We start from the raw sequence: 12308 nt of genomic DNA, 5'->3' as shown, positions 1-12308 counted from the left end.
CATTTCTTGAGGGTGCACTTTCAAGGTGTAGCGTGCAGCTAGGGCATCTTGCAATTTTTGCATCTCAGGAATGCCACAGGGTGTGTCTTTGGACAGGCCAGCTTGTTGCAACAGGAGTTCTGCTTCGTTTCGTTGTTTGGTTCGGTTCGATTTTCGAATGTTCTCCCAGGTTCTTTTCCATTCTACCGTGTCGTTCTTGTTGGCATAGGTTCGTCCCACCATGATGGCACGGGCTAAGCACATCTGGTCTTGAGGGTTGTTAATTCGGACGAGACTCTTTTTGGTGTTGCGAAGGTCGTTCACCAGTAGGACCTTTTTGCGTCCTGTCCCTTGAGGAAGAGAGACGTGAGCCATTTTCAGTGTGGCTTTACCATCGGTGATGTCAAACTGGTCATTAGATTGTTGTACGTGTTGAATCTTGTCCATGACTTTGGAAGGGGTTAGTTCTGTGGGTCTGCTAAACTCGATCCAAACAGGGGATTTCAAACCATCGTGATCTATGGATAGTGTCAAGCGATCGTCTTCTTTGGGTTGACATTGTCGCTTGAGTGCGGTGAGCAAAGAATCCCACATACCGGTGATAAACCCTTCTGCTTTCTCCAAGGGTACGTCGGCCTTGAAATCTTTAAACTTCACCGTGTAGGTGTAAGCCGTGGTTCTAAATTTTCTAGAGGAGCGCTTTTCCGTCTCTCGAATGGAATAGTACTTTTCAGGGTTGACTAAGGGTGGTGAACTTGGTTTAGAGGGTTCGGATTCTGGTTCACTCATGTCCTCTTCAAAATCACTGGCATGAATTTGTGCCAAGATTTCGTCCCTGGTACGAGGCGATAGATCACGTTTCTGCCTCTTACTTTCTTCTTCTTCTTTCTTCTCGAATGAATATGATCGTTTCATCTTGAGTGCAAAACGTCAAATGACTGAAGTTCAAACACCATAGACTAATTTATAGTCATGGCAAACCAGCGTATATAAAAAGGGTGTGTCTTGTCCTTTCACTATTCATTTCACTCTCAAACCGAGGAGAAGGATGGAAGAGACTACCCAGATGGAACGTTTCGTCAGAGCTTTGCGAGGGGTCATTAGAAAATTCTCTTCAGACCAGCCGACGGACTACTCTCCTTCCTTTCGAGATAAGAGTCAGGATACTTGCTATATCTGTCAGAAGAAAGGGCATTGGTCTTCAGAGTGTCCAGACCGTCAAAAAAGAAAAAAAACAGGGGCTAAAAAAGACAAAAGTCAAGATACCTGTTATTATTGTAAAGAAAAAGGACATTGGTCTCCAGATTGCCCAAAAAAGAAACAAGAGGAGTCAGAAGAAAAGAAGGATTCTTCAGAAGAAGAGAGGGATTCTTCGGAAGAAGAGAGGGATTCTTCGAAAGAAAAGAGGGATTCTTCAGAGGAAGAAGAGGAAGAAAGAAGACAATTCTATTTAAAAGAAGCAAAGAAACAGGAGAAGAAAAGAAGAAGGGAAGAAAATGAGGAAAAAACGGTGAAGAAATTCAAAAAACAGAGAGACTAAACAAGGAGAAAGAAGAAGTCAATGAACTTTTAATTAAAGTGTTCTGTGGTGAATTGTGAATTGGATTGTAAAAAATGGATAAAAGAATACATGAATGATATAAGGTAAGTGTCTTTGAGTTTTGATTTTAAAATAAGAAGCTACACTCACGCACTCGTACACAGACACGTACTATAAGGGTAAAATGGGTGGGGTTTATTTTTGAGTTATTGGCAAATTGAAATTGTATTTCTTTTCGAGAAATGTGGGTGGCCCTGAAAAGGGCCTTTTTATTTTGGTGTAGGGGTGAGTTTAACCAATCAACTTTAACTGCCTTAAGCCTTTGCCACGGCCAAGGCCTACTTCTGATGATTGGGTTGAAATCACTAAGGGTGGTACGACAGGCTTAGTCACAGGGTTGGCGTGTTTAGCTCGGGAAGGTCGTATTCTCTTCGGTCGTGATAAAGAAGTCTGATACATTTGTTTCAGACCTCTTAACTCCGCTAAAATGTCCAACAGTACCGTAGCCGTTTGATTTTCACCCTCTTGTTTCTTTGCTGCTACTTCTTCTTGCTGTTGTTGCTGTTGTTTTTTTCTTACCTCTTCTTGTTGCTGTTGCTGTTGCTGTAGGAGAAAAGCTTGTTCCGCTTCCTTTTGTCGTTGCATAAATTTCTCCAATTCTTCTTTCTGTCTCTGTCTAAAATTCTCCACTTGCGGTAATGAAGAAGGTAACGAAGGTTCCGGAACAAATTCTTGCGAGGTAAGAAAATCCACAAAATCCCAATGTACCTCTTCTGAAAGTAAGTCCGGGTTCCCTTGGGCAGTCTCCCCTGCTGGTGCACCCCAATGGATCGTTTTCTGAGTTTCCGTCATGTTGAATCACTGTCGCATAGATTGACTGCACACAAGCGCTAGCGAATCTATATAGACCAGCTGACGTCACAGACTATTCTCTTCGGATTGGATGCGGGCTGACTGAATTTTGTAACGCGTGTTTGGATTGGTGAATGAACTCAATCCGTTTCAATCCTGCCTCTACCTATAAATAAGCGCAGTTCAGTGCATTGATTCACTTGTTCTCGTCGCTTCAAGATGTGGACCGATGTTCAATCTTCTACGCTTGTGTCTTCCATGATGTTCCGGACGGACATACCCATGTATGTCCGATCCAAGTGGACCGTTGTCCACAGGACAAACACCAGCCTGTGGATACGTAGGATCTACGTAGAAAGACAAGGATGCCTGAAAAGAGTGCTGATTTACGGACCAACAGTGAGACGTAGCCTAAGGACAAGAAGAAGACCAATGCGGTACCATTTATGTTAATGAATACATTAACATAAACCCAAAGGCCCTTTTCAGGGCCAGCCATATTTCTCGAAAAGAGATAGCCTTTCCATTGCCTACCCCTTTTTTTAAATTTAAATTTAAATTTAAATTTAAATTTAAATTTAAAAAAATTTAAAAAAAAAAAAAAAATCCCAAAAGCCCAAACTCTATTCCCCATGTTAATTTCCCTTGTCCCTAGACAGACCCAAACTCTATGTTAAATTCCCATTGTCCCTAAAGTGACCCACGATTTCTCTCCATGTTAAATTTCCATTGTCCCTAATCTGACCCAGGGGTCTTTTTAATGCTAAGTCCCATTGTCCCTAATGTGCCCCACTTTACTACTTCTGTTACTGTATGTCTGAAAATGCTCCGCGATTCTAATGGGTATACTTATTTCAGTTCCATCCACACGTTCTTTTGCAGTTTAAAGCATACACTACATTGACTAACTGTATGTATCACATGAAATATATGAACTTTACAATGCGTACCATCCTGGTTTGACGTTTGCAAATTAGGAGTTAATTAGGTCACGATCACATGGTTTACATTTATTTGATACATACTTATGTCGTGGTCATCTTCAAAATCAAAGGGCAAAGAAAACACTTAAAAGAACCAGTTTTGTCAATCCTTGGAAGTTTGGATCTCACTTAAATTTATCTCGTGTTCTTATTGCCTTTATAAGATTTAACAAAATTGCCTAATCAGAGTCTTGTTGCGCAAATAATTAAAACTTTGTCTAGAATGCTTTGATGCAGAAACGTAAAGTTTCTTGAAAAGAACAATGACTGGAATATTTTTGTACCTTTGCTGGAATATGTATTTATTATGTGTCAGGTTTAATTTCCATGTTTTTGTGTCCTCTTCGTCGTTGTCCTGATAAAAGCAATGAACTAGCCTCGTGCAAGTGTTGTAAAATGTTTTTCAGAACCCAGCGGAATCAATTGTTTTGAGATTGAACAATGTTCCTTGATGTACGTCGTGGATGAATTATATTTTTCTGTGACAATCGATGACTCTTAGATTCGTTAAAATAGATCCAAGGATCCTGTTAATATCCCTCTGTATTGTTATTTCTATAGAATTCAGGTAACAAATCCCTTTTTTTATTTCTATAGGAACCAGATAGTAGCCTTTTGTTATTTCCCTAGCATCATTGTAATATTCCTTAATTTATCATTTTGTTGTGTCCCTGGCAGAGCGCTCCATCTAAAATCTGTAAACCCAACGAATAAATCGGTTGGGGATGGGTGCTCCAATATTTTAATTAAACTATAATAGAAGTCCCACCAATGCTCGATTTCGGTTGGAAGTTAAATTTAGTGAAAAATAGATGTAAAACTCCGAGCCCCCAGTCAGCATTGCCGACGGTTAGATGGTTAAATATACAAAACGGTTAAGTTCAATGAATAACAATTTAATAACAATTCAATAATGAAATCTTTCAAATTCCCAGTTACAATCATTCTGCTCAACCATTTAATAACCTATTGCATCACTTGATTATCAGTGTGAGATCGATTTCCACCTGTCCTTGTATTCTACTCATTCTCTCTCCTATTTCTCACAATTCTTTCTCCTCTTCCTCTACAACTTTCTCAAAATTCCTTCTCCTTCTACTCGACTTTTCTATACTCCTTCTCCTCCTCCTCCATCGTATCCTCTAGACTCGTTTTCCTCCTCCTGCACATTCTCTCCACGAATAGACTGCCGTCGAATTCGACTGTTTCAGCAAGTCTCAATTTCGTCTCCAACTCTTGAAGACTCGGGACTGAGCCAAACCCGAAGTTATGTGTCCCCCAAAAAACTTCCTGTTGAAACACAAGGATGGTACAAGATTTTTTCTTAGACCTACACACAGCCGATAACCAGATAACGGCTATTAAATTGCTTCGGTCACGCATTCATCCATATCGAGATACACATACGTTCTTGAATGGTAAAACATACGTCATAATGCAGCACGTAATCAATTACTTCTCATACAGACATCAATAAATTCTGTAACATCAATATATATTCCTAATCATATTATACTAAACAATATCACAATAAGCCGATGCATTTCTTTAACTAAAAACTCATACAAAGTACACAAATATTCAAATATCCATACTTTGATAGTTACATCTATTGTAACTAATCTTACATACTTCATCCATTTCCCAAATTCACAATTCAAGGATGCGTAAATTCTAACATCACGCATTAATAAATGTATTGGTTTTTTTTTACAATGAAGTAACATAATAGCGAATTACAAAATTAGTTCTGACCACATGCTAACAATCTACATAATTCTTTACGTAAAACTCAAGCCCATTTCTCAAATACGCATGTAAATGAAACTCTACAATGGTAATTCTACATACTAAAAGATGGTAGTAATTAAGTATACATACTACAAATAATTACAATTATGATGCCGTAATACTCTGCAAATAAATGACTGACCCTTTCGAAGCTTTTTCTGTCCTGAGAATATACTTCTAAGTTTCACCGCCAAATTACGAGTGGCTCTCTCGGAGTAACCTTATATTGCTCAGCAATCTTCCTAGGCGAGACTGACTTTTCATTTACAAGTTCGAATGTATAATTCGCGTCGAATTTTAATCACGCCCTCTGTCTCATGTTCTGATTGGATATCGCTGTGGACCGATCTAGTCAAACTTAGTGGAAAATGTCCCTCTCGCTGTCTGTCATGGTAGGGACGGATGAGAACACGCCTTGTTCCCCACCCGCGAGCTTCCCTCTGATCTTAGGACTAAGCTGTAATACATAGGTGTGAAGCGGGAAACCTTTGTCAAATGATGCGAGCGGTAGCCTTTGCCAACTTAAGTTTCCCGGTCTTCTAACTGGTCATGGTAACATGGCGGAAGAGATTAACACTAGCCTGCGGAACTCTTTTGACATCAAACACATGGCCGCAGTAATATTTCCAAGACAGTAGATAATAGCTTATACATGGCTCTATAGCTTGGGCTTAGCAAACGTGACATGGTACTTGTACGGGACTCGAACTCAGTTCTTTGCTGTTGCAGTCTTAATTGCATTTAATCTTTATTTGCCGGAACTGGGGTTCGTATACAAGACATTCGGATCCAAATGAGGCATTTATCGTCCGCTTCATAGAAAACAATAAAGTTTTAAATAAGTTTTTTTCTTTGACTAAACATTCAGCTTTTATTTTTTGGTTATTTTGTGCTAATATCAATAATATGCACAAAAATGAACAATCTATAGTAAAAGGCCAATTTTAAGAAAGAGGTTACTCGGTCGTTGGTTTGTTTAACGGTAATTTAATCAAATTATTGGTTATATTATGCCGCGAAAATAAGACTTAAGTGCCTTTATCGGGGACAAACATTCGCATGAAATGTGGTCTGTTCTGGGAGGGTAACTTGAATCAGCCGTCCTGTCCTTCCTGGGCATGTAACTAGAAAAGACGTCCTAAGACACACCGACTCAGCACCTGGTCTGGGAGAGTAGTTGGAAGCACCCGAGCTGATATCGCCTGGGGGTGGCTAAATGGGGTGGGTAACTACAAAACTCGCTCTAAACGAATATATTGCTAAAAAAAAGTCAACAAAAATAATATTCTTCTGTTTCTCCTCGTCGATCAGGAGTAAGTGCCTTGACACCGGCGGACGACCGATCAAACTGCCCATGCCTGTGTCCCAAAATAAACATGCCGGTCTGTGCCTCCGACGGGAAGACGTACGACAATGCATGCGTCATGCAATGCAAAGTATGCTTGTAAGTATCATACCGCTCTTTTGTTATTGTCATTTACTTGGTTAACCATCCATCCATACGTTATTATTATAATTGTTATGAATCACTCCGAATAGATCGATTTAAACTGAAACTAATCCCCGATTAAAACTAACATAATTTACCTATTTATATAACTTACAACGAATGTATATTTATACGGCTGTTCTTGTGGGGGGCCCCGAGTGGCCGAGTGGTCAAAAGCGCTCTCCGTTACGGATCACTGCCCTCTCAACTCTGTCTGCGTAGGTTCGAGTTTCGGATTCGGCCAATGTGGGTATGTGAGAAAGCTTGCCAGTAGCTTGTCGAGGGTCGGTGGTTCTTTCCGGGGATTTCCTGTTTTCTTCCTCCACCATTAATACTGGCCGCCATGTATAGTCTATCGTGTGCTGAAAAATGGCGTTAAACCCTACAAAAACAACAACTGTTCCTGTGCGATAAATGTCTGTCATTACAAATATATATGGCAAAGTTTTTAAACATGTTACGTGTGGAAAGACGATGGTTATTGCAAGGTCCTAATTCCGACATTGTGTACATTTCTTTAATAATAAGAACTCTGTTATAACCCAATTTACAAATCGCGACATGAGTGAGTAGTGTGCTGACTTAGTGACCCACTATAACCACTTTGTTTTTATTTTTCAGAGCAGGAATCGATCCCGAGACTGTGCACTTTGTTCAGTTTGGACCATGCGAGGGTGAAGCATCTTAATGTCCGGTCATCAAAACGATGTAGATGCTCTTAAGATGTTATTGTCGTATCTTATTTAACACCATAAATAAAAATAAACACAGCGTTACAATATTTTACTTGCGTGCATTGTGTATACTATTAGCTTAGATCTGAACTACTTTGTATTTCTATATAAAGGACATATGTTCTTAAAGAACACACATTTTGTGGTCTTTAAATGTCCGAATAAATTAGTTGAAAAGTATATGGAAAGAAAATTAATTTTAGGGCAAGAATAAACATGATTTTGCATAAACTGGAAAGCACTGTAGTCCAGGAATCTATTAAACATAGTCAAATTATCTTGAGCGCAGTTTTTGAAGAAGTTGTTTGACAGTACGTCTAATTTTTGCATCAGTTATAATATTTGATGGTTGATTGACATCATTTGTACGGTTAGCGAGCAGTGAGTGCAAGGTCCTATGATGAATATTCCTGCTCTGCCTTATCTTTAGTCAATTGGGTTTTGAGAATGTATGCATTACAATTGTTGGCTGACACAAGACAGACAATACATGACAGATGGAGAGCCATACCACAAGTTCAATAGTTGTAATAAGGGTTAGTATGGTATAAACGAACAGGAGAATAAGTTTTGACAGTTAACAGAACCTGTATAATTGCATTTTTATTGAAGTGAGAAGCCTAATGCCGGGCTGATATTATATTAAATCTTACAGTGCCTGTGAAAGAGCCGGGACATAAAAAAAATAAAAAAAACAAAAAACAAAAAAAAAAACAACAACAACAGACACTCTTATTCATATCCCATTCAATCAAGAGAAGGACGCCATCGTTTCTTAATTTTGGAACTTACACTCGACTTTATCCAACCTGTTACAGATGTGGGTTTGTTTTTTTAACCCAAAGCGCGAATCAAGCGCGTCCACTACACAACTATGTGTAATATTATTCCAGTCATGCTCTATCTTTATACGAGAAAATATTTACTTACGTCTAAACCCGACCTTCTTTAAACGTCATTTTTTGACTTTTTACATTGAACACAGTCTTAACTTCCCGATTTGTCGATATTTTGAATCAAATAGAAGAAAGAAATTGGAAGTACAGCTTACGAAAACGTATTAACCTAATCTTTAAAGTGTCTCCCCTAAATTTAGCCAACAACATTATCAATGAAAATTTGCACAAATCTATTTTAAGCCGACCCATGAAAGTCACCGATGCTTTTGGGCAATGTGATTTACGTGGTGATAATAAGATCAATATATTTGAATCAAATTACTGTTAGTTTCCTTTTCATGAATCGTGTGACGCCTAGATACCGTGTTCATGGTTATGGCACTCTGAGCAAGGTTCTATACAGCGCGAGTCTTTACTCGTTTGCAGGAATGGAATTCGGACTGGAGATTAGAGTAGTAATGTGATGTGATTATATTTTACATCGGATACTGTGAGGTTGACCGCAAAGTCCCCATTGAGGCTGATGAGGTATTCGCTATACCAACATTGGTTATTACAGATATCGGTAAGAATCAAATGGTTCCATGATCTGTGGCACCAATGTCTCTAGAGTCTTGACAGATAAACCTCAAATCAGTCCGGAAGAGATCATAATAATTCACTGAAAAATCAAAACGAAAATAAACCAAAGTGTGTGTGTATGTCTGTCTGTCGGTCTGTCTGTGTGCATGCATATGAAAGAATCGCTCCCTCCCACAAATTACAAACACAAAAATTATTTAAAGAAAAATGTGAAGAAACAATAACCAACAACTTTTAGTGAAATTCAGAGTCAGGCATACATATGCTTCCAATAGCATGGAGAAAAAACAACAAGGACCGAACAAGGGTCCATAAGACCGGATGAGTGACTTCTCTCTCCAGATCAATAGTGGGAAGTTAATTTTCATTTACAACTTATTAATAGGAAATATTTCTAAAAATATAATCGTTACTGTGGCCAATAGAAGAAAAAAATTATTTTTTGGCAAAAGAATGCTTTTCATACGTTTTGAAATAGAATATAACTTTGCTTCACATTTATCATCCATGCTTCGTTAAAATAAGTACGCTCTTCTCCAAAACGTTATTTCACAATGGTGATATACACAGATAACTAAAGTTCTATGTTCATACGAATGTGAAGAACATTTTGAAGCAGTGTTTTCACAAATGGTTTGTAAAAACGATTAAAAATATGTATTTATTATATTTATCTGCTTGCAATTATGTCAATAAATAGTTTCTTACGCTCAAAGTCCAGAACATGTTTACAGTGCAGGCTTTTAATATACTAGCTCATTATAATTTGGATAGATAGAAGAAGGAAACGATAAAGAAAATGGATGACACTGTACTAAGTAGTAATTTCACCACACGTACAAACAGTTTACGGTGGCGTATGTAAATGACCCTTGTTAATATTTTTGCATTCTAAATATGTAAAAATATTAAATAACAACCACACATACAAGGAACCAACAACAACAGCAAGAACTGCAAAAATAAACAAATATTGAAAAACCGGACAGCACATAGTCTTCACTGCCAAACTAAATTTTATTTGGGTCTGGTGTATCGAAGCTAACATATACTGTATGAACACTGGACGGCAAGAAGCTAGCTAAAATGGTATTTTATTCACACGATGAATCCAACGCCTAATCGATCTGATGAGCGAAGCAATGCAAAGCGTTCGTTAACTTGTGTTTTGTTTTACATGGTGTTTTATTTAATACTCCTTTATGCCTTCTCACTTGAAGTGACAAATGGGTGATAAAACAGGTTTATTAAAGTTCTAGAAACACATTATAATCATGGGAACGGATCAGAAGAATAATAAAGATACTACTTAATTTTAAAATGGAAACACGTTTTCTTTTTTATTTTGCACAAGATCCATCTAAGAAATTAAATACATCCAGAAATAGTATTGCCATGTTAGATGTGATGGTAAAAGAGTGTAATCCAACAAAATTGTATCCCCAACGAAATTATCCATTTTTCCCCAATCCACATTATTGCATCGCAACGAATATTTCGTATTTGCAGTATCATGGCAAAGCGGTGTGTGTCTGTGTGTGTGTGTGTGTGTGTGTTTTGGATTGTTAACGTATCTTTAAAAAAAAGTTCAGTCATATCGCTATGATGTATGCAGTGTAACAGTTTATAGTGATGGCTAACACTCTGGCATCATGCCGTAGACATGTAGCATGATGTCCCACTTAGTCACATTACCCTGACACCAGTCATAACACTAACCTCTTAATGCCAAGAGCCAAGCGAGGCAGCTGCTTCTACAATTTTTTGAAAGTTTTAGTTATGACTCGGCCGGGGTTCGAACCCGCGTCCTCTTGCATCGGAGGCGGATGCTCTAGCGGTCTTCGTTAGATCGAGCGGATAATTACTGTTTCAATTCTGTGAAATGCGGGGAATGTTAAATCCACTATTCAAATGTGTTCATTTGTTTGTGAATATGCTCTTGCAGGGGAATGTCATATTCGCTATTCTAATGTTTTCATTCTTGTGAATATGCTCTTGCAAGGAATGTCAAATTCGCTATTCTAATGTTTTCATTTTTGTGAATATGCTCTTGCGGGGAATGTCATATTCGCTATTTTTCTAATGTGTTCATTTTTTGTGAATATGCTCTTGCAAGGAATGTCAAATTCGCTATTTCTAATGTGTTCATTTTTGTGAATATGCTCTTGCAGGGAATGTCAAATTCGCTATTCTAATGTGTTTATTATTTTGTGAGTATGCTCTTGCAGGGAATGTCATATTCGCTATTCTAATGCATTCATTCCGTTATAATACTAAATTGTTAGTATCATCACTCGTTGAAATCAGTATTCGTAGTGTGTGTGTGTGTGTGTGTGTGTGTGTGTTATTTAGACTTTTAATGTAGCTTTTAACAATTTTTTTCAGTCATATCGCTACGATGTCTGCAGTGTTGCAGTTTGTAGTGATGCCTAGCACTGGAGCATCATGCCGCAGACATATAGCATCATTTCCCACCCAGTCACATTATAGTGACACCAGGCCGACCAGTCCTAACACTAACCCTTTAATGCTGAGCGCCTATCGAGGCAGTCGCTAGTACCATTTTTACAAGTCTTTGGTATGACTCGGCAGGGGTTCGAACCCGCGACACTCTAACCACTAGGCCATCGGAGCAGTCGTTTTCGTAATGAGTACAACTAGAAGAGATAAATACGAACTGATTTCCATCTGTAATAGGTTGACATAGAAGTTACAAATGCCTACTGATTTCAATGCAACCAATTATGTTTCTATGTTTACTGCTGGAAACATGAACGTTTTTTCTAACATTTTGTCCTAAACCTGGCATAAGGTTGGTTATTAGGTACAAGGGGGCTGTGCTAAATATATACTGCTTGAATCGAATAACATAAATATCATTTATAATTTTGACAAAGTTTCCGTTTTTATATTTGCTTTCATGGAAAATGTGCCTTTTAAATGGATTTGAATATTGTGAATGGTATATAATATTGAGGGTGAAAATAAAAATGGAGAAATTATAATAGTTTTATATGTCTAATTAAAAGTTTTTCTATACTATACAAGTAGTCTGATTCGAACATATACTGTACTGTACATATAGTGTGATTAGAACACTTAACTACACAGGTAGTGGGTTTTTAACACATGCAGTACTATACAGGTAATGGGATTAGAACAAACATATGGAGTTTACCCGTTGTATGCTTTCCATCTGTTCACTTTCCACATACAATTCCCATTTTCACACGCTAGTGATATACTAGATGTCATAATGGATGGGTCCTATACATGTTTAAGGGCCTACAAATCTGCTGTATATGGTCGTGGGACCATATATATATTTTTACCCAAAGTAAGATGTCTTTATTTAATTAAATTTCGTTCTTCTGCAGAAAATGCCAACAGTGTTTGCTAAAATGAAAGTTTTGCATACTACTCTAATAGTCAAGATGCTCAGATGGTCTTATGTGTATC

The sequence above is a fragment of the Sinohyriopsis cumingii genome, chromosome 19 (genome assembly GCF_028554795.1).
Source record: "Sinohyriopsis cumingii isolate HCF-2022 chromosome 19, ASM2855479v2, whole genome shotgun sequence".
Classification (NCBI taxonomy): Eukaryota; Metazoa; Mollusca; class Bivalvia; order Unionida; family Unionidae; genus Sinohyriopsis; species Sinohyriopsis cumingii.
This window is presented reverse-complemented; position numbering follows the sequence as displayed.